The sequence below is a fragment of the Schistocerca americana genome, chromosome X (assembly GCF_021461395.2).
Source record: "Schistocerca americana isolate TAMUIC-IGC-003095 chromosome X, iqSchAmer2.1, whole genome shotgun sequence".
In the NCBI taxonomy this organism is placed as follows: domain Eukaryota; kingdom Metazoa; phylum Arthropoda; class Insecta; order Orthoptera; family Acrididae; genus Schistocerca; species Schistocerca americana.
The window spans coordinates 177,468,010-177,492,404 of NC_060130.1; the positions used below are offsets into that span (position 1 = coordinate 177,468,010).

Genomic DNA, 24,395 nt, shown 5'->3' on the forward strand with positions numbered 1-24,395 from the left:
ATCGAAGTAGTTCATAGAAGGAGAGCTCGTTTTGTATCATGGCGAAGTAGGGGAGCGAGTGTCACGAATATGATACGCGAGTTGGGGGCGACAGTCATTAAAACAAAGGCGTTTTTCGTTGCGGTGAGACCTTTTCACGAAATTTCAGTCACCAACTTTCTCCTCCGAATGCGGAAATATTTTTTTGACACCTACCTACATAGGAAGAAATGATCACCGCAATAAAATAAGAGAAATCAGAGCTTTATGTTTGATTTTCGCCGCACTCTGTTTGAGAGTGAAACAGTAGAGAAGCCGGCCGCAGTGGTCTAGCGGTTCTGGCGCTGCAGTCCGGAACCGCGGGACTGCTACGGTCGCAGGTTCGAATCCTGCCTCGGGCATGGGTGTGTGTGATGTCCTTAGTTTAGTTAGGTTTAAGTAGTTCTAAGTTCTAGGGGACTTATGACCTAAGATGTTGAGTCCCATAGTGCTCAGAGCCATTTGATTTGAACAGTAGAGAAATAGCCTGAAGGTGGTTGGATAAACACACTTCCAGGCACTTAAGTGTGAACTGCAGAGTAGCCATGTAGACGATGATCCGCGCAAAACGTGTTGGTCCTGCAAGGCTGCCGAGACGTCACACGCTGCTGCCTTTTTCACCCTCAACAGCATTCCCAGCCCAAACCCACCCCCACCCCTCCCGAACAGACCGACAAGAAAGCGGGTTAATATTGTATTGTCATCCAGTTCTAAGCTATCACTAAAATTTCAAGTGTGCAGCTCAAGGGGAAGTTGGTTTAAAGTCCGTTACAGAATTTGGACCGGACGAACAAACAACAGAAAGCGACCTAATAAAAACATGTTAACAAAGGATATAGAAAAATGTAAAAACTGAAGAAACAACTGATACAAGTGTTTGTTGTTGTTGTTGTTGTGGTCTTCAGTCCTGAGACTCGTTTGATGCAGCTCTCCATGCTACTCCATCCTGTGCAAGCTTCTTCATCTCCCAGTACCTGCTGCAACCTACATCCTTCTGAATCTGCTTAGTGTATTCATCTCTTGGTCTCCCCCTACGATTTTTACCCTCCACGCTGCCTTCCAATACTGAATTGGTGATCCCTTGATGCCTGAGAACATGTCCTACCAACCGATTCCTTCTTCTGGCCAAGTTGTGCCACAAACGTCTCTTCTCTCCAATCCTATTCAATACTTCATTAGTTATGTGATCTACCCATCTAATCTTAAGCATTCTTCTGTAGCACCACATTTCGAAAGCTTCTATTCTCTTCTTGTCCAAACTATTTACCGTCCATGTTTCACTTCCATACATGGCTACACTCCATAAAAATACTTTCAGAAATGACTTTCTGACAAATCTATACTCGATGTTAACAAATTCCTCTTCTTCAGAAACGCTTTCCTTCCCATTGCCAGTCTACATTTTATATCCTCTCTACTTCGACCATCATCAGTTATTTTGCTCCCCAAATAGCAAAACTCCTTTACTACTTTAAGTGTCTCATTTCCTAATCTAATACCCTCAACATCACCCGACTTAATCCGACTACATTCCATTATCCTCGTTTTGCTTTTGTTGATGTTCATCTTATATCCTCCCTTCAAGACACCATCCATTCCATTCAACTGCTCTTCCAAGTCCTTTGCTGTCTCTGACAGAATTACAATGTCGTCGGCGAACTTCAAAGTTTTTATTTCTTCTCCATGGATTTTAATACCTACTCCGAATTTTTCTTTTGTTTCCTTTACTGCTTGTTCAATATACAGATTGAATAACATCGGGGATAGGCTACAACCCTGTCTTACTCCCTTCCCAACCACTGCTTCCCTTTCATGTCCCTCGACTCTTATAACTGCCACCTGGTTGCTGTACAAATTGTAAATAGCCTTTCGCTCCCTGTATTTTACCCCTGCCACCTTTAGAATTTGAAAGAGAGTATTCCAGTCAACATTGTCAAAAGCTTTCTCTAATTCTACAAATGCTAGAAACGTAGGTTTGCCTTTCCTTAATCTTTCTTCTAAGATAAGTCGTAAGGTCAGTATTGCCTCACGTGTTCCAGTATTTCTACGGAATCCAAACTGATCTTCCCCGAGGTCGGCTTCTACTAGTTTTTCCATTCGTCTGTAAAGAATTCGTGTTAGTATTTTGGAGCTGTGGCTTATTAAACTGATTGTTCGGTAATTTTCACATCTGTCAGCACCTGCTTTCTTTGGGATTTGAATTATTATATTCTTCTTGAAGTCTGAGGGTATTTCGCCTGTTTCATACATCTTGCTCACCAGATGGTAGAGTTTTGTCAGGACTGGCTCTCCCAAGGCCGTCAGTAGTTCCAATGTGTTTAAGTGTTTAAGGGAAAATAGTCGAATATATGAAGCTTCCAAGGCAGAAGAGTGAAGATTACTGGTCTGAAGTGGTCAGGAGACAGGAAAAAAAGGCAATGAACAGATGAAAGAGTACTGATAGAAAAGTAGACAACGAATAAGGAACTAAATTGGCACCTGGTCCTTAGGCGGACAATCAGAGTAGAAAAGAAAATAACACAAATGACAAAATACACAGTAATCAGAACGTGGCGTTTAAGAAATTTCAGTCTTATTAACATAAAGCAGTTTCTTCATTAGGTTCTTGGTGAATGTGAGTAATGACATGTAACAGAGAAGATATACTGAAGGGTGCGACGTTCGTGTCTTCAGCGTCAGTGGGTCAGAGGGACGTGAGGCAGACAACATATTACTTCGTCCCCTTTGTATCTCACGAAATGAAATAATAGGATTTGATGCAAATATTGTGGCTGATTAACAATCTTATGCATCATTTGCGAACAAAACGGAAAAGTGTGGGTAAGAGTGGTATAGCACTCACCAATTGCTGTAAAGCGGGGTTGCCACTTGTTTTCTATTACCTGAAAAGTTCTAAGCAGGGGGTGGATGTTAGGTTGAGTTGGAACGAGATCGTTTAAAATCAAGTCAGGACAAATACAATAAGAAACGCAGAAGTGTTATATTCTTTTTCGCGTCGACTACTGCTTTTAAAACGCCGAGAACTTGTTTTCCCGACATCGCCCTCACTTCACATGTACAAACAACTAAAGCGTCAAAATAACGATTTAGTGATATTATGGCAAATGATTTTCGAAAGCCGTTATTCATTTGTCGCCCAGCTTCCGGGTATGATCTGCCGTATGGTGCGGAGTAGAGATACTGATTAGTATAATCGACTATGGTGGCACAGAAATCACCATAAGGGGCATTTTGAGCTATGTTTTTAGTGGTTTCCTCATCATTCCTTGAGAATGTAGAACGTGTTCTTTAACAAACCCACGGCCGAATCGTTCTTCGTCTTTACCAAGGTCATGCTGTCCGTCATTACAGTTTTGATAGTTTTGTAGAGCATTGGAACACGGTGATATGTTCCAAAATAAACCTATAATTTTTACTAGTTCCGATTCATGAGGCGTTTAGTTAATATGATGATAGAAGTAACGAATAAAATTCTTTATGTGAAAACGTCAATATAAAAATGAATACAACGGAAACTTTGATTTGGAGAAAGGATTATTCCACTTTAAACTTCAAGGCAGAAATAAACTGTGTGTCAGACCGGGACTCGAACTTGGGAGCTTTTCCTTTCACGGCACAGTGCTAACCGACTGAGCTATCCAAGCACGACTCACAATCCCCCCCTATAGCTTCATTTGACCAGTACCTTATGGCAAAGGCAAATGTCCCAGGTTCGGCTACGTGCCTGGCACACAGTTTTAACCTGCCAGGAAGTTTCAAATCAGCGTACACTCCGTGATAGAAAGAAAATTAATTCTGGATTATTCCACGTGTTGCCACTAAGGGAAGAAACACCGTCCTTTCATTGACGAGATTATAAGAGTGAGCACAAGTTCGGTTACACAAGCATAAGGAAGGAATCTGGCTCCTACGTATAGAAGGAACAATCCGAGCATTTGTCTGAAGTAATTTAAGAAAAAGACGGAATACCAAAATGTGCATGGCTTTGAGTTTTGAAACCTGTTCCCAGTCTAGCAATTTCACCAGTGCCTCTTGTCGGCGTGTTTGCTTTATGTGATTTTCAGGAAAATGTAACTGACTTCGGGGCATATGTATCGTCAACAGCAGATGAAGTTGAAAGAAACGTCGTATGTCTTTCGAATAGATGACTAGAATGCTAGTGAATAAAAATGTCGAGAACTGTCGATATTTCAAGTGGTGACCTCCCATTCGTTCTCAGTGCAAGAGCTTCCAACTGATATTTTTTGCTTATACTGCGAGCAAATCCGGTAGTGTAGGCGGAAGCTGGGCAAGCTTTATATTAGACAGTGAGAATGCAAAGTGTGTATTTCTTGGTTTAAAAATGAAGGGATGTTAGCTATCGAAATACTGGCGGTTTTTTAACAGGAGCTCATATCTGGAAGTTCGAAAACTTCCTGTTTCCTGTAAAGGAGTAAAGATTCAAAATAACGTATTCTACTCTGTTGTATTTGTTATGTGAGAGAGCGAAACTACTTCGCTGTTATTAGAGATTGCGACTTTTGTAAGCTGTCTTCTAAGTCACTGGACTCGCATTCGAGAGACACGGAGTTCAAATTCCGATCTGTCCTCCAGGATTTAAAGTTTACCGTTTTTTCTCTAAATAACTTTGGAGATTATGGGAATGGTTCCTTCCGAAAGAACTTATTTGATTTTCTGTTCCAAATCTGTCGAGCCCGTGGTGGTTCTCCGTTACTATTGGTCCCGTAGATGATGGGATATTCCATCTGTGGTGTCACCGCCAGACACCACACTTGCCAGGTGGTAGTTTTAAATCGGCCGCGGTCCATTAGTACATGTCGGACCCGCGTGTCGCCACTGTCAGTGACCGCAGACCGAGCGCCACCACAAGGCAGGTCTCGAGATACGGACTAGCACTCGACCCAGTTGTACGGACGACTTTGCTAGCGACTACACGGACGAAGCATCGCTCATTAGCCGAGCAGCTAGTTAGCATAGCCTTCAGCTAAGTCAATGGCTACGACCTAGCAAGGCGCCATTAGCAGTACATTGCATGAATCTACAGAGTCTCACTTGTATCATCAAGAACGCTGTATACAAATGATGGATTAAAGTTAAGTATTCCAGCAGTTACGTACTTTTCTTTATAGCATTCATTACGTATCCTGTTTCAGACCTCACGCCACCCTGCGTAAGTTAGCGCGTGCATCTTGGCCGCCTCTTTCTATTAGTGTACGTAGTGTTGGTAAGTCTGCCGACACTACACCATCGATACCTTTACTCCTTCCTCACTTGTGTGGTAACAATGCCCAGTACTAACCGACGCCGGGAAAATAGCTGTAAATTATCAGTGGAAGAAGAGACACCATGTGTATAAAGTGACAAGTGAATACTCCACATTTCGTTTGCACCTAGTTATGGCTACTGTAACAGCCCCGACAGCTGAGTGGTCAGAGTGACGGGCTTTGGGTTCGATTCCTTCGTGGGTCGGAGATTTTCTCCGCTCAGGGACTGGGTGTTGTGTTGTCTTCATCATCATTTCATCCCCATCCGGCCCACAGGCCGCCCAATGTGGCGTCGAATGTAGTAATACTTGCACCAAGGCGGCCGGACATGCCCCGCAAGGGGCCTCCCGGCCAATGACGCCAAACGCTCGTTTCTATTGCCATGGCTATTGTTACCACATTCGTTACAAATAAACTATTTTTTACGGCAGTCTCTCCTTCAGCATGACAACGCCAGACCACACACGAGTACTGCGACATCTGCAACAATCCGACGCCTTGGGTTCACTGTCATCGATCATCCTCCAAACAGCCCCGACTTGGCCCATCCCATTTTCATCTGCTTCCAAAACTTAAATAATGCCTACGAGACTCTGAGCACTATGGGACTTAAAATTTGAGGTCATCAGTCCCTAGAACTCAGAATTACTTAAACCTAACTAGCCTAAGGACATCACACACATCCATGCCCGAGGCAGGATTCGAACCTGCGACCGTAGCGGTCAGGCGGTTCCAGACAAGCATCTAGAACCTCTCGACCACCCGGCCGGTCGCGTACGGGGACTTCTTTGATAACGACGGAGTGGCGCAAGCAGAGATGAGATTGTGGGTATGTGAACAAAGTCAAATATTCTACAGTGACGGTATCAACAAAACTGATCCCTCGCTGGAAGAAATTTGTTCGTCGCCAGGGTGACTCTGTTGAGAAATAAATATGGAGTCATGAAGAATAAAGTAGAATGAAGACGCAGAATATGAATAACTTTTTTTTAATTTAAAAAGCTTGAAGAGTTTTCACATACAAAACTCGGAGACATTACCTTACAGCAGGTTTTCCTACATTTGAATTCCTATTCTACTTCGACGAAACAGTAGCAGGAGAGTGGAACATATTACGGAATGTTCCCGCCTTACGGGGACGGTAAGTTTCCAGTCACGAGTTCCTGTTCGAAATTGTAAATCATAGGTACCTGTTGCAGTACATTAAAACGGGTAACGGTAGTTAGAAACATCTTATATATACAGCAAAGTTCGATCTTGTCTCCACGGCCACTGAGACGAGCCCTCCAATTGTAGGCGTGGTGATGATTATCAATGTTGTTTCAAAGCTAGTGCGTACAGTCACTGTTACATGTTTTAAAAATGGTTCAAATGGCTCTGAGCACTATGGGACTTAACATCTATGGTCCTAGAACTTAGAACTACTTAAACCTAACTAACCTAAGGACATCACACAACACCCAGTCATCACGAGGCAGAGAAAATCCCTGACCCCGTCGGGAATCGAACCCGGGCGCGGGAAGCGAGAACGCTACCACACGACCACGAGCTGCGGACTACATGTTTTAGATATCTTTTATTTGATACTATAAAGTTTGTATTGCGCATTTATGCAGTCATTGTAGCATGTTCTAGAGATCTTTTTATTTGATACTGTAACGTTTATATTGTACATTTATGTCACAATAGCCAACGAGGCCATCCAGGCATAACTTGAACGCTGAGCGGTCATCGCCACGGTTCTCAGGACTTCAGCCACACACGTTGCTCGAACCGGAGATGGTATATCGCAATTTCGTGTACAATTCCTGCGTAAACGTGCAGCAGTTCCGCATTTAGCAAAGGAATTGGTTACGCAACATGCGAAGCTGGTGCGTAGCAGGAAGAGAAGCGGGCAGCTGCTGATTGTGGGGGAGGCACTCATCTGCACTCCTCAAATTGCGGTGCTCTCCCACCGCTGCAGCTGGAAAGCTGCTGTTTTGGTGAGAGCTACGGCGGAGCAGGATAATTTTCACTGCCGTGATAGCAGCTTTTCAGCTACAGTCTGCTCAAGGAAGGATAGGTTATTTGCTTTTACGCACCGTAGTTTCTTCTTGCAAATGGAAAGGACTGTTCGTTTTACATGTTTAATCGCGGAATACAGCTCCAAACAACAACTGGTTTTTAGATGTATGGACACTACTGGCCATTAAAATTTCTACACCAAGAAGAAATGCAGTTGATAAACGGGTATTCATTGGGCAAATATATTATACTAGAACTGACATGTGATTACATTTACACGCAATTCGCAATTTGGGTGCATAGATCCTGAGAAATCAGTACCCAGAACAACCACCTCTGGCCGTAATAACGGCCTTGATACGCCTGGGCATTGAGTCAAACAGAGCTTGGATGGCCCGTACAGGTACAGCTGCCCATGCAGCTTCAACACGATACCACAGTTCATCAAGAGTAGTGACTGGCGTATTGTGACGAGCCAGTTGCCCGGCCACCATTGACCAGACGTTTTCAATTGGTGAGAGCTCTGGAGAATGTGCTGGCCAGGACAGCAGTCGAACATTTTTGGTATCCAGAAAGGCCCGTACAGGACCTGCAACATGTGATCGTGCATTATCCTGCTGAAATTTAGGGTTTCGCGGCGATTGAATGGAGCGTAGAGCCACGGGTCGTAAAACATCTGAAATGTAACGTCCGCTGTTCAAAGTGCCGTCAATGCGAACAAGAGGTGACCGAGACGTGTAACGAATGGGACCCCATACCATCACGCTGGGTGATACGCCAGTATGGGGATGACGAATACACGCTTCGAATGTGCGTTCACGTGCGATGTTGCCAAACACGGATGCGAACATCATGATGCTGTAAACAGAACCGGGATTCATCCGAAAAAATGACGTTTTGCCATTCGTGCACCCAGGTTCGTCGTTGAGTACACCATCGCAGGCGCTCATGTCTGTGATGCAGCGTCAAGGGTGACCGCAGCCGTGGTCTCCGAGCTGATAGCCCATGCTGCTGCAAACGTCGTCGAACTGTTCGTGCAGATGGTTGTTGTCTTGCAAACGTCCCCATCTGTTGACTCAGGGATCGAGACGTGGCTGCACGATCCGTTACAGCCATGCAGATAAGATGCCTGTCATCTCGATTGCTAGTGATACGAGGCCGTTGGGATCCAGCAAGGCGTTCCGTATTTCCCTCCTGAACCCACCGATTCCATATTCTGCTAACAGTCATTGTATTTCGACCAACGCGTGCAGCAATGTCGCGATACGATAAACCACAATCGCGATAGGCTACAAGCCGACCCTTATCAAAGTCGGAAACTTGATGGTACGCATTTCTCCTCCTTACACGAGGCATCACAACGAAGTTTCGCTAGGCAACGCCGGTCAACTGCTGTTTGTGTATGAGAAATCGGTTGGAAACTTTCCTCATGTCAGCACGTTGTAGGTGTCGCCACCGGCGCCAACCTTGTGTGAATGGTCTGAAAAGCTAATGATTTGCATATCAGAGCGTCTTCTTCCTGACGGTTACATTTCGCGTCTGTAGCACGTCATCTTCGTGCTGTAGCAATTTTAATGGTCAGTAGTGTATGTCACACCAACGACAATCCTTATCAACGCGGTGTTGCTCACGGTAGTCGCCTCTGACAGCGGCAGTTTTGTCCAACTATAGGTACTTTTGTTACACACTTGACGTAGTGGCTTGTGAAGAGCCCAGTGCCTGCACTGCTTCGGAGTGTCCCATGCATGAGAAAGCCACGATTTGCCACGATCATATCGATTTGATCTGGGTTTTGCCGTCGTACAATGGAAATAAATTTTGAAACTTCCTGGCAGATTAAAACTGTGTGCTGAACCGAGACTTGAACTTGCAGGAGAGCTTCTGTAAAGTGTGGAAGGTAGGAGACGAGGTACTGGCAGAAGTAAGGCTGTGAGGACGGGGTGTGAGTCGTGCTTGGGTAGCTCAGACGGTAGAGCACTTGCCCGCGAAAGACAAAGGTCCCGAGTTCGAGTCTCGTTTCGGAAGTTTCATATCAGCGCACACTCCGATGCAGAGTGAAAATCTCATTCTGGAAATAAAATGTTTTTCCAATTTGCATGTTTCTAGTAACTGGTTTTAAGTTGGATAAAAGACTATAAACATCATAGAAAGGACCACTTCTAGACGAAATGTATGAAGCGACTATATCCAGAGCGACCAAGTATATATTCAATGGATGGAATTTACTCGATGAGGTCGTCTTTCTATAGAACATTAGAACACAAACCGAAACTAAGATACTGGATTTATCATGCTGGATGTTCAAAATATAATTTCGGTTCATGAACTTCGGTGTCACTCAGTGACTCTGAGGAATCTCTGATGCAAATACTGTTTTAAATAGCCATCTGTGATAAGTTTAGTGTAGGGGGATGATGCATAGTAATAATAATAACAAAAATATTAGCGGAGGGAATTACTTGTAAACAAATATCCTAATTTGACACTAGTGGGATCCCGCCATCTCTTACAGAATACCCAGAGAAAAAAGCGGTTAAATAATTGGCAACAACTCAGGAGCAAATTGATCGAAACAGTAGAAACAATAATCCCTCTGCAGACAGAGGAAAGTGCACCCTTGGTGTAATGAGGACTGAGAGTACGTAGTTCAATATCGACAGAATGCATGTAACAATTGGAACAGCAGTAAGACGCAATGCAATTACAAAACAATCTTGATGTTGAGGGAAGAGAGACAGTCAAATTAATCAGAAAGACCAATAGGAAATATGGAAAGGATTAGCTAGTTGAAATCGAGGAAGGCTTCGGAAGAAACGACCCACGATAATTCTACGAGAACCTAAAAAGTAAGCTCATATGATATCCAACCCAAAGTTTCTGCTTCAAAAAAGAAAGTAAGCAGATGGCTTTAAACAATCAAGAAAACTGGAAGGAAGTTTTCAGATATTTCAAAGAATACTTAACTGCGCAGAATCACCAGAAAGATTCTCGCTAAAAGAATCTAAAGACACTAATCCAAATTCATGATCGGCAAATTACGAAGGAGCTGCCAGACAGATCAAAAGACTCAATAGCAATAAAGCGTCGGGGAAGATGGAATCATAGCAGAAATCCTCAGATCAGTAGGCTCAAACACCATAAAAAACAAAAAAATCCTGCATCGCATTTGGCAAACAGAGCAAATTACAGAAGACTGGAAAAATGTGTTAGTTCACCTATCACTCGAGAAGGGAGACGGAACAGAACTGCAGGGGAATCTCACTGATATCAGCTGCATAAAAGTTCTGTCAATGTGTCTCGATAGAGCACAGAAAAAATTTGAACTAAAAATTAGACAACCTCAGAAAGGATTCAGAACAGGCCGTTCATGTCCAGAAAAAAATCTTGAACCTGAAGGTATTCTAAACATCAGAGAATCTGTAGCAAAAATGTAGTCTGTACAGTTACTGAATTCAAATAAGCCTATGATTCAATTGACTGCGAATAGCTCTTCCAAACACACACATCAGAAAACGTTTTGCATCACCCCGGTTTCCAGAAATCCTGAAGACAGACGTTGACTGTGGATATTGTACCACAGACACAGTCCCTTTGACTGTTCAGAGATGTCACTAAACCCGCCCAAAGATGTAAACAACCATGCATGAGCGGCGCCTATTAGACGGAGGGGGTCCGACAGCCGATCAGTTCGGCGTTCCACAAAGGAGCAGCTATACGGCTTGTGTTGTCTGTAGTTCAACCATGCCTAGGCGGTCAATACCGCGGTTCGATCGCGTCCGCATGGTTACTTTCTGAATGGAAGGGCTCTCAACAAGGGAAGTAAATTTGGAAATTTGTGGTAAGGTCTTATGGGGCCAAACTGCTCAGGTCACCGGTCCCTAAGCTTACGCACTATTTAACCTAACTTTAGCTTACGCTAAGGACGACACTCACATCCATGCCCGAGGGAGGACTCCTACCTCCAACAACGGTAGGGAGGAGGGGGGGGGGGCGCCAAGGGAAGTATTCAGGCGTCTCGGAGTGAACCAAAGCGATGTTGTTCACACATGGAGCAGATACGGAGAGACAGGAACTGTCGATGTCATGCCTCGCTCAGGCCGCCCAAGGGCTACTACTGCAGTGCATGACCGCTACCTACGGATTATGGCTCGGAGGCACAACCCACAGCAACGCCACCATGTTGAATAGTGCTTTTCGTGCAGCCACAGGACGTCGTGTCACGATTCAAACTGTGCGCAATAGGCTGCACGATGCGCAGCTTGACTCCCGACGTTCATGGCGAGGTCCATCTTTGCAACCACGACACCATGCAGCGCGGTAAAGATGGTCCCAACAACATGCCGGATGCACCGCTCAGGATTGGCATCACGTTCTCTTCATCGATGAGCGTCGCATATGCCTTCAACCAGACAGTCGTCAGAGACGTGTTTGGAGGCAACCCGGTCGGGCAGAACGCCTTAGACACACTGTCCAGCGAGTGCAGCAAGGTGGAGGTTCCCTGCTGTTTTGGGATGTCGTTATGTGGGGGCCGACGTATGCTGCTGGTGGTCATGGAAGGCGCCGTAAAGGCTGTACGATACGTGAATGCCATCCTCCGACCGATAATGCAACCATATCGGCAGCATATTGGCGAGGCATTCGTCTTCATGGACGACAATTCTCACCCCCATCGCGCACATCTTGTGAATGACTTCCTTCAGGATAACGACAGCGCTCGACTAGAGTGGCCAGCATGTTCTCCAGACATGAACGCTATCGAGCATGCCTGGGATAGATTAAAAAAGGCTGTTTATGGACGACGTGACCCACCAACCACTCTGAGGGATACACGCCGAATCGCCGTTGAGGAGTGGGACAATCTGGACCAATAGAGCCTTGATGAACTTGTGGATTGTATCCCACGACGAATACAGGCGTGCACCGATGCAAGAGGACGTGCTACTGGGTACTAGAGGTACATCTACATCTACATTTATACTCCGCAAGCCACCCAACTGTGTGTGGCGGAGGGCACTTTACGTGCCACTGTCATTACCTCCCTTTCCTGTTCCAGTCGCGTATGGTTCGCGGGAAGAACGATTGTCTGAAAGCCTCCGTGCGCGCTCTAATCTCTCTAATTTTACATTCGTGATCTCCTCGGGAGGTATAAGTAGGGGGAAGCAATATATTCGATACCTCATTCAGAAAAGCACCCTCTCGAAACCTGGCGAGCAAGCTACACCGCGATGCAGAGCGCCTCTCTTGCAGAGTCTGCCACTTGAGTTTGCTAAACATCTCCGTAACGCTATCACGGTTACCAAATAACCCTGTGACGAAACGCGCCGCTCTTCTTTGGATCTTCTCTATCTCCATGTACCGTCATGTACAGCAATCTGGACCACATCTGAGGTCTCCCTGTATGGTGCTACAACATGCAATGTGCGGTTTTCATGAGCAATAAAAAGGGCGAAAATGATGTTTATGTTGATCTCTATTTCAAATTTCTGTACAGGTGCCGTAACTCTCTGAACCGAGGTGATGCAAAACTTTTTTTGATGTGTGTATTAAAATAATTTATATATGTGAAACCACCTGCAATCATAAAACAGATACTGACAGATATAATTTCAAAGCTTAAATTATTGGGGGGACTCTCAAATTCGTTCGAAGTCAAAAAGGGAGTAAAACAAGGAGATGGGATTTCTCCATTACTTTTCAGCTGTGTCCTTGAGAAGGTGACACAAGAATGGCGCAAACAGAAATCAGTTCTCAAAAGTGACCAGCCAATCACTTTAGGTAGACGCAAGTTACAGAACAGACATGTCCGTCTAGCTTTATTTCCTGAAGACCGCGCTCCGGCTAGAATCATTAACACAGGTATCTGCTATCTGTGTATTTAATGTCCCTCGACAGTGCGACGTAACGATGTATTGTCAACGTGGTATTTAGTGTGGCTTAGCGCGTTCCGGGAACAATGCACAACTATACAATCGCAAATTGTACTAATTCATATTTTATTCAAAGGACTTTATAATTTATAGTTTATGCACTAGTAAATTACAATTACAAGGTCTCCAGTAGTATGTCACATAAAAAATAAGTACAAAATATCCTGTTTTACACCCTATACTGACAATAACGGATTGGCGGGAACGGCGAATTGGTACCAGCCGCAATCGTAAATTTTGCGAGGGTTCAGTATCTAGGGTTAAGAAAACCGACCTGGCGTTTCCCAGCGTGGGAGCTGAAAGTAACTGCTCTTAGCATTAGGCCAGGGCTCCTGTGCTCCATCGCAGTTACATAACTTACGTCTGCCGGGCGGAATACGCACCCGCTATCAGCAAGAGGGCACGTTTCCACGCGGATTGCATCTCACTGCAAGAACATCCGCTACTAAATTCAATTTATTCGAGTGCCCATTGTTATGACGAGGAAATGCTCTTCTTTCGAAATACCAGTTTCAGTGGTTCAGCCTAATGACACTCTTTCGTTTCCTTACGTTCTGCAGAACATGAATCCCAAAGACCGTTGTAAAATAATTTCCGATGTTCTACCTCGCTATCATTACTTCGTTTTGAAACGCTTCCTGGTAGAATGTAATAATTAATTTTATGTCCTCGCATTTAGTCCCGCGCAGGAAAATCAAACCTAGCGTTAAGTGGGGCGTTACTTAATAACCTTGTACGTAGGACAATCACAGCTATGTGTAGTCATCTTGGGTATTAATAAACCGCTTAAGCTGTATTTAGTCCTTTATTATTGGATCACTACAGGTTTCGTGGCACTAAAAGACAGATCTTCAGGTGAACATCTGCATAACAGTAAATCCAAAAGGAAAAACCACTCTGAGATATACACTGGTTTGATCAATTATTTTAAGATAAAAGAAACTTAAAACAGAAGAGCGGAAAAGCTCGGAACCTTTTTATCCAACATTCGTTGTCCGTCAGAAGAAAACATCTCTTAAAGGCGGTATGTCATAGGATAAAACAGACTGATTCCAATAAAGTGGATGGGAACTAAACAAATCATACCACAATGATCTATTAGCAAGGAGAAAATAAATGAAAACTATTAAGACATAATTTTGGGCCAGAATGAAAAACCACGAAGTGGTTGCCACAAAACGGCAAATCTTAAAATAATTTACCATACCAGTGTACAAAAAATGGCTCTGAGCACTATGGGACTTAACATCTGAGGTCATCAGTCCCCTAGAACTTAGAACTGCTTAAACCTAACTAGACTAACGACATTGCACACATCCATGCCCGAGGCAGGGTTCGAACCTGCGACCGTAACGGTCGCGCGGTTCCAGACTGAAGCGCCTAGAACCGCTCGGCCACACTGGCCGGCACCAGTGTACATCTCAGGATTGTTATTCCTTCTGGATTTATTGTTACACAGATGTTCACTTGAAGACGTGGCTTTTAGTGCCACGAAACCGGTAGTGATCCAATAATAAAGGACTAAATACAGCTGAAGCGGTTTATTAGTAACCAACATGAGTTTTGTAACAGTTAAATTAGTAAAGATTTCACATTTGGCGGTAACCACTTTGCTAACAAAGGTAACTGCAGGTAAGTGGCACAATAAAAGGCATCCAATGGGTCCGCCGTTAAGTTTCGTCACATATCGGATTTGTCTGGAACACTTCGTGTCGACTCTCCTGTTCTTTCATTTCTGCAAACGCCAGCGACTTAGCAGTTTTAGAGTCAAAACTGCGTGGTAAAGTTAAACGTTGCAGTTTTCTGTTGGTATCACAGAGCGCGGATTACGTCATCATTTCCCCTCACACTCTCCGCCCACCGCAAAATACCAATCTTGTCATTTTGATTTTTGTTCATCAGTTTCAGCAACTGTTTTTGAAAAATGCCGATGTGAAGAAATAGTACACCAGTTGTGTTAAAAATTGTTTTTTAACGCAACTTTTGTACTATTTCTTCACATTGGATATTTTGTTATTCCATTCACTCCGCCACCCACCCCCCCTTCACCCTCCAGTGTAATGGGAGTACTACTCTTGTGCCATCTACACTAGCTCACAGAGTCAAACACTGAACGTGATGAAAGCTCAAAAAGTAGTAAGACTCCTTCACGCAGTCAAAGTAAAATTTTGTTCTACTACAATTTTAAAAGAACAGCTTCAAATATTTATCGAAAATTGCAAAAAGAATGTGATTAAAATAAAAATATCGACACTCAGATTTCCCATTGCGATATCGATATTTCGGTGAAAGAAGATATTGACGACATATATCGATGTCAGGAAAACTTATCGATACATTGATATTTTGCGAACTGCCCTACTTGCAACTGTACCCACTGTTGTCATCTGGTCGACCACCTCTTCTTCGGGCAGCAATGCCTGTGGTTCGGAGCGCCCTCCATGCACGTGAAACAATGCTGTGAGCATACCAAACTTATGAACTACATTCGACATACTATGTCTGTCTTCCATATTCCCGATGATTTTCCCCCTCGTGAAGTCATCCAGATTTTGTCTCCTAGCCATGTCTTAACGATGATTACCGAAGCACTGCACAACAACTGGTCGCTGATTAAAATAGATTGTCTTTTCCCATTCCTTCATCTGCTTCATGTTGTTTGGCCAGCCCCATTTGCGCTACAGTTAGGCTGACCTCCGGGCCTTCTGTGCGCTACTGGGAGACCTCTGGGGACGTGCTGCCACGTTTTCATTCATTTCCGCTGAGTTGTTAAGATCTTATGTTACTCTGTCTATCTCCATCTTAAGGTTTTCAGAGCAGCATATTTCTCATTAGGCAGTTAACCGTTCCAACCCTGATTACGTCTTCTCTTACCCTGTTCCGCTGCCGATAAAAATGCTGTATTACACCGAAGAAATTACTGCACTATTATTCTACATTTTAGAGGGTGTATCAAAAAGAATCATCCAATTTTAAAAAAAGATCATAACTATTAAGTTATTTGAGATATGTGCGTGAACAACTTACTGTTGGAAAGAGCAAACGCTCGAGTTTTACATGGTTTACGCTAGGTAGCAGCAGTGTGCGCCCACTTTAGTTCTAATAAAAATGGTGTCGGGACAACAGAAAGCGTTTTGTGTTCTACGTTTTGCGCAGTGCGGGTCAGTAATAACCGCTCAGAGTGACTTACGTACTAGGGATGGTGTGGATCCTCCTACAGCACAGAGCATTGGACGATGGCATGAACAATTCCGAGAAACAAGTTGATTGTGCAGAGGCCGGCTCCTAGTTTCTGATACAGACGTCTGACGCATCCGCCATAGTTTCACAAGGAGTCCGCAGAAATCCGTTCGCGTGCACCTCGACAACTCAACATGCCCCCGACGTCCGTCTGGCATGTGTTGGGCTGACGTTTGCACAGTAAACCATACAAAATTCAGCTACTGCAAGCTCTTCGTGAAGGTGACAAACAACAACGTGTGGACTTTTGTAATTTCGTTCCTGGCAAGATGGAGGATGACAGTTTTCTTCCATGCTTAGTTTTTAGTGACGGGGCAACATTCCATTTAAACGGAAAGATGAAACGTCATAATATAGAATATGGGGTACGGAACAGCCACATGAAGTTGTACAATATGAGAGGGACTACCCAAAATGTGATGTGTTTTGTGCAGTTTCACGGGAAAAGGTGTATGGTCCATTTTTCTTTGCCGTGAGCTCTGTTACAGGAAGCATGTGCTTGAGAACTTTCTTTTCCCACGAACTTCATTTACCAACAGGATGGGACACCGCCACACTGGCATCTGGAAGTGCGGGAATTTTTAAATCAAAGGATTACTGGACGATGGATCGGTCGCACTGGAACAAATGAATCAGCCTTGTATTACTGGCTTCCAAGGTCACCGGACCTGACTGCATGTAATTATTTCTTGTGGGGGTTCATAGAAGACTCTGCTTATGTGCCTCCATTACCAACAATAATGAAGGAACTGAGACATCGCATAACAGCAGTTGTGGAAGCTGTAACTCGAGACAAGATAGCTGAAGTGTTGGAACAGTTTGAATACCGCATTGACATATGCTGGTCATCTCAAGGGGGGCATATTGAACACCTATGAAAAGGTAAGAAAAAATTTTTTTTGAGTTTCCCGTTCATCAAAAAACAAAATTCATTGTATAGGTCCATTATTTTCAGAAATACAGACGTACCAAATCGGATAATTGTTTTTGATACACCCTGTACAGGTAGTTCTGATATATTGCATAGACACACTTTCTTTCTAAGGCGCCAGAAAAAACTTACAAAGCATAACAATTTACTATTTTAAAGGAAAAACAATAAATCAGTACTTAAATATACAGCTCTAATTGGCGGTTTATTTACAATGTGCAGCTGATATTTTTCTTGGCCAGTACGTTGTAATTTCTTCGTCGATAAATCGATAACTATTCTCGATACATCGAGGGCCGGTAACGACGTTTTAAGTATCGATGTATCGGACAACCGGTATTCTTAAAAATATCACCAGTTCTAGCTGCAACTATATTTAATAGGACTGCAAGGCACGCAATCTGACGCTCCGCAGAGACACGGCGACTGCATGGGGGTGATCTCTTTGCCTGACGACCAGTGCGTTGCGTTTAGTTGACATTCGCAGATCAGCGGCACCGTTTGCGGTGGTGCCAAGAGCATAGAGACTGAACCAACGAGGAGTGTTGTCGTGTAATCTTCTCTGACGAGAGTCCGCAGCTCGTGGTCGTGTGGTAGCGTTCTCGCTTCCCATGCACGGGTTCGATTCCCGGCGGGGTCAGGGATTTTCTCTGCCTCGTGATGGCTGGGTGTTGTGTGCTGTCCTTATGTTAGTTAGGTTTAAGTAGTTCTAAGTTCTAGGGGACTGATGACCATAGATGTTAAGTCCCATAGTGCTCAGAGCCATTTGAACCATTTTGAAGGTGGGCTAAACCAAACCATGCTTATACTAATTTCCATCATACTCCACGGCCTACCATGCGGTTTGAACGTCCTAACGCAAGCTGTTCAGATTTTATGGAGATTTCATTTCATACAGTGTGCGAGTATTAGTTGAGGACCAATTGGATGAAAATCAGTGTGGGTTTAGGCCTCTTAGAGGTTGTCAGGACCAGATCTTTAGCTTACGGCAAATAATGGAGAAGTGTTATGAGTGGAACAGGGAATTGTATCTATGCTTTATAGATCTAGAAAAGGCATATGACCGTGTTCCTAGGAGGAAGTTATTGTCTGTTCTACAAGATTATGGAATAGGAGGCAAACTTTTGCAAGCAATTAAAGGTCTTTACATGGATAGTCAGGCAGCAGTTAGAGTTGACGGTAAATTGAGTCAATGGTTCAGAGTAGTTTCAGGGGTAAGACAAGGCTGCAACCTGTCTCCACTGTTGTTCATATTATTTATGGATCATATGTTGAAAACAATAGACTGGCTGGGTGAGATTAAGATATGTGAACACAAAATAAGCAGTCTTGCATATGCGGATGACTTAGTTGTGATGGCAGATTCGATTGAAAGTTTGCAAAGTAATATTTCAGAGCTAGATCAGAAATGTAAGGACTATGGTATGAAGATTAGCATCTCCAAAACGAAAGTAATGTCAGTGGGAAAGAAATATAAACGGATTGAGTGCCAAATAGGAGGAACAAAGTTAGAACAGGTGGACGGTTTCAAGTACTTAGGATGCATATTCTCACAGGATGGCAACATAGTGAAAGAACTGGAAACGAGGTGTAGCAAAGCTAATGCAGTGAGCGCTCAGCTACGATCTACTCTCTTCTGCAAGAAGGAAGTCAGTACCAAGACTAAGTTATCTGTGCGCCGTTCAATCTTTCGACCAACTTTGTTGTATGGGAGCGAAAGCTGGGTGGATTCAGGTTACCTTATCAACAAGGTTGAAGTTACGGATATGAAAGTAGCTAGGATGATTGCAGGTACTAGTAGATGGGAACAATGGCAGGAGAGTGTCCACAATGACGAAATCAAAGAAAAACTGGGAGTGAACTCTATAGATGTAGCGGTCAGGGCGAACAGGCTTAGATGGTGGGGTCATGTTACACGCATGGGAGAAGCAAGGTTACCCAAGAGACTCATGGATTCAGCAGTAGAGGGTAGGAGGAGTCGGGGCAGACCGAGTAGAAGGTACCTGGATTCGGTTAAGAATGATTTTGAAGTAATAGGTTTAACATCAGAAGAGGCACCAATGTTAGCACTGAATAGGGGATCATGGAGGAACTGTATAATGGGGGCTATGCTCCAGACTGAACGCTGAAAGGCATAAACAGTCTTAAATGATGATGATGATGATGATGATGATGACAGTTCAATAATTGTCACCCTGTGTGCCTTAGTTGGCAGTGGGACATCGTGCAAAAGCTAACATTCATCTTTACATTTTACACAGCACTTTATAGGCTCCTTCCACTTGTGTTGAAAAGTTAACATGTTGTCGTTTAAACACTCTGAGCCAGAAAGAAAGGGCAACTCTCACCTTGATATATGAGGCATGTTTTTTAAATAAGGTCCATTTCAACGTGAGCACACAACGAAAGGTTCTTTCAAAAAAGTAAATTTATTTTCAGACAGTACATAACTTCACTCTATTTTTCGACATAGTTGCCAAGTTTGTTGAAACATATCATACCTCTCAATCAATTTTAAAATACCCTCTTCATAAAAACTTGCCGCCTGCTTCGATAACCAAGAGTTCAATGCCGTTTTCATGTCGTCATCACTGTAACGGCTGCCACTGAGGTGTTGTTTAAGGTGGAGGAACAGATGGTAATCGCTCGGCGCAAGATCAGGACTGTAGGGTGGGTGGTCTAAAACATCCCACCTAAAACTGTCCAATTAATCACGGGTCTGACCTGCAGTGTGAGGGCTTTCATTGTCATGGAGGAGGACAATTCCCTTTGTCAGCATGCCGCGTCGTTTGTTTTGAATCGCTCTGCGTAGCTTTTCAGGGTTTGGCAGTGTGCTTCTGCATTGATAGTGATTCCTTGTTGCATGAAGTCGACCAACAAAACACCATGCCTATCCCAAAACACCGACGCCATGATTTTGCGCTGGGACAGGTCTGTTTGGCCTTCACCTTTACAGGCGAGTGTGTGTGTGTGTGTGTGTGTGTGTGTGCGCGCGCACGCCAATTCCATGCTCTGTTGCTTCGATTCGAGCGTGATACGCGAAACCCATGTTTCGTCTCCAGTTATGATCTGAGTCAAGAAGCCGTCACCTTCTTCGTGATAATGAGTCAAGAACTTCATCGCACACTCAAATCTTTGGTTTTTGTGGTCCTCTGTTACGAGTTTTAGGACCCAGCAGGAGCACTGTTTCCTAAATTTTAGGTGTTCAGAAACATTGTTGTAAAGCACTGATCTCGACACGTCAGGAAATTCGTTTGAGAGACATTTTATTGTGGAGCGCCTGTTCTCACAAATCATCGCTGCAACTGAAGCCACGAAATCGTCTGTAGTCAAAGAAGGGCGACCGGGGCGGTCCTAATCATGGACGTTGTCACGGCCATCTTTGAATTCTCGTACTCTCTTACGGACTTTGCTTTCACTCATAACAGTATCGTTGTACACTTAGCAAATCTATCGATGAATTTCTGCAGCAGACAGGTTCCTTGCTGACGAAAACCGTATCACTGAGCGAACCTCACTCTCGGCGGGCGAGCTGATAGTCAAACATTTTGAAAGCACAGAACAGAACCGTACAGGTTAGCTACAGAGCTGAAACTGATCACAGTTGTTCCAGAGGCATGCCGGTACACGACGCACGCGCTCGTTGCGGTATGCGCGCGAACTACTTGTGTATACAACAAAACGGACCTTACTTAAAAAACACACCTCGTATAGTCCGTTATTTTTGTGTGACAAAGATGAATGATTTGTGCTAGTTTCTGTCACAGTGCCTACAAAAATTTTTAGGTTTCAGACCGTATTGAAACATAGTCAGCACCTTTATCATCCGTTGATGAAAAGACCTGCGAAGCAGAAAATATTTTTTCCATCTGTCCGACAAAGTTTAGTGTCGAATTCACCCTACCATTGAAATACACAGAGCCGTACTGAGCAATCTTAAGAACATACTACCACCATTTTAGTGCACATTATTCAAGACGAGTAAACGAGAGACCTGATTCCTCGGTTTTACAATCAAAACATATCAATCAACATTTGTCTACGACTAAACTCTACTTAAATTTTTACTTTTGAGCACAGCTTCCTATGCAATTTCTGTCTTGCCGTGCATGGAGCAGATAAAAAATGTTACGCCTCTCGTAAGAGCAATTACGGCGTAATACTTGCAGGGAGTAGCCTTCAACGGAAAAGCCCCGTTATGCATCCACTTCGGCGCTTACGTGTCCCTAACCTACCCATGTTATCTTTCCGACGAGGCGGGACGTACAGTTTAACGTGGAATCTGCACCATGAGTCGTTCCTGGCGGATCTCCATATTGTTGAGCGGTAAAGGCTAGGTCCAAGGCGTACTCAAATAGTCCGTGCTCCGACCAGTATTCGATTCCATGACATTTTGGTTTCCAGGTACGCACTTTACCACTAGACCAGCAGAATTCTTTATTTTGAAAATAAAAATGTAAAGCCCGTATAGCGTGAGAGAACCCTTGAGACTGGCAGTCTTACAGAAGCTCTAAATTTAGCACGGACAGCAATGCGAGATGCTTATAATAGTTTCCACACTTGTCTCCATACCTGGCCAAAATGAGACAACCAATGCCTTCTCTGCTTGACAACAATGGAAATACTACCGACGACAGTGCTGCCAAAGCAGAGCTACTAAATACAGCCTTCCGAAATTCCTTCATCAAAGAAGACGAAGTAAATATTCCGGAATTCTAATCAAGAACAGCTGCCAACATAAGTAACTTAGAAGCAGATATCCTCGGAGTAGTGAAGCAGCTTAAATCATTTAATAAAAGTAAGTCTTCTGGTCCAGACTGTATACCTGTTAGGTTTGTTTCAGAGTGTGCTGATGCAATAGCTCATACTTAACTATAATATACTACCGCTCCCTCGACGAAAGGTCTGCACCCGAGGACTGGAAAGTTGCACAGGTCACACAAATATTCAAGAAAAGTAGTAGAAGTAATCCACTAAATTAAAGGTTCATATCATTAACGTCGGTAAGTAGCAGGATTTTGGAGCGTATATTGTATTCGAACATTACGAATTGCTTCGAAGAGAACGGTCTATTGACAAACATTCAACAAGGATTTAGAAAACATTGTTCTTGTGAAACACAACTAGCTCTTTACGCACGCGAAGTGTTGAGTACTATTGACAAGGGATTTCAAACTGATTCGGTATTTCTATATTTCCAGAAGGCTTTTGACGCTGTACCACACAAGCGGCTTGTAGTGAAAGTGCGTACTTATGGAATATCGTCTAAGTTATGTGACTGGATTTGTAACTTCCTGTCAGAGAGATCACAGTTCGCAGTTACTGGCGGAAAGTCATCGAGTAAAACAGAAGTGATTTCTGGCGTTCCCCAAGGTGGCGTTATAGGCCTTCTGCTTTTCCTTATCTATATAAACGATTTAGGAGACAATCTGAACAGCCGTCTTAGGTTGTATGCAGATGATGCTGTCGTTTATCGTTTAGCAAAGTCATCAGAAGACCAAAATATAATGCAAAACAATTTAGAAAAGATATCTGTATGGTTCAAGAATTGGCAATTGACCCTAAATAAGGAAAAGCATTAGGTCATCCACACGAGTGCTGAAAGGAGTACGTTAAACTTGGGTACACGATAAATCTAAAGACTGTAAATTCAACCAAATACCTAGTAATTACATTTACGAACAACTTAAATTGAAAAGAACACACAGAAAATGTTGTGGGGAAGGCAAACCAAAGACTGCGTTTTATTGGCAGGGCACTTCGAAAATGTAACAGGTTCACTAAAAAGACTGTCTACACTACGCTTGTTCGTCCTCTTTTGGAGTAATCCTGCGCGGTCTGGGATCCTTACCAGATAGAATTAACAGAGAATATCGAGAAAGTTCAAAGAAGAGCAGCACGTTTTGTATTATCACGAAATAGGGGAGTGTGTGTCACTGACACGCCAGGGTAGCCGAAAGCGCTAATGCGCTGCTTCCTGGACTTGGGTAGGCGCGCCAGCCCCAGTTCGAATCCACCTGGCGGATTAACGACGAGAGCCAGTATGCCAGCCAGCCTGGATGTGTTTTCAGGCGGTTTTCCACATCCCACTAGGTGAATACCGGGCTTGTCCCCAAGTTCCGCCTCAGTTACACGACTCACAGACATTTGAAAACGTTCGCACTATTTCATGACTTACACTCGACGCAGACAGCTGGGGTACACTACTTCCATCCCTGGGGGTTCAGGGTGGCGGCAAGAAGGGCATCTGGCCACCCTCTGCCATTAACACTGCCAAATCCGCTATAACACAGCCGACCCCGCGGTGGAGCGGGACAGGGCCCGAGGAAGAAAGAAAGGGGAGAGAGTGTCACTGACATGATGTAGGATTTGGGGTGGACATAATTAAAACAAAGGCGTTTTTCGTTGCAGCGGAGTCTTCTTTCGGAATTTCAATCACCAACTTTCTCATCCAAATGAGAAAATATTTTGTTGATGCCGACCTACACAGGGAGAAGCGAGCATCATAATAAAATAACGGAAATCAGAACTCACACGAAAAGATGTGTGTGTTCGTGTTTCTGCGCGCTGTTAGAGATTGAAATAATAGAGAATTATTGTGAAGCTGGTTCGATTAACCCTCTACCAGGCACTTAACTGTGATTTGCAGAGTATCCATATAGATGTAGATGTACATGTGTCGACAGTTCAGCCGCCTAGGGGAAGTACGAGGTGATCAAAAAGACAGTATAAATTTAAAAACTGAATAAATCACGGAATAATGTAGATAGAGAGGTACAAATTGACACACATGCTTTGGAATGACATGGGGTTTTATTAGAACCAAAAAAATACAAAAGTTCACAAAATGTCCGACAGATGGCGCTTCATCTGATCAGAATAGCAATAATTAGCGTAACAAAGTAGGACAAAGGAAAGATGATGATCTTTACAGGAAATGCTCAATATGTCCACCATCATTCCTCAACAATAGCTGTAGTCGAGGAATAATGTTGTGAATAGCACTGTAAA

At 43.7% G+C, this 24,395-nt stretch overlaps 1 protein-coding gene across 1 annotated transcript in view; it reads left to right on the forward strand.

The window, feature by feature from the left end:
- The window catches only part of LOC124555893, a 354,617-nt gene that overhangs the window by 326,417 nt on the left and 3,805 nt on the right, over positions 1–24,395 (forward strand). The window lies entirely within an intron of this gene.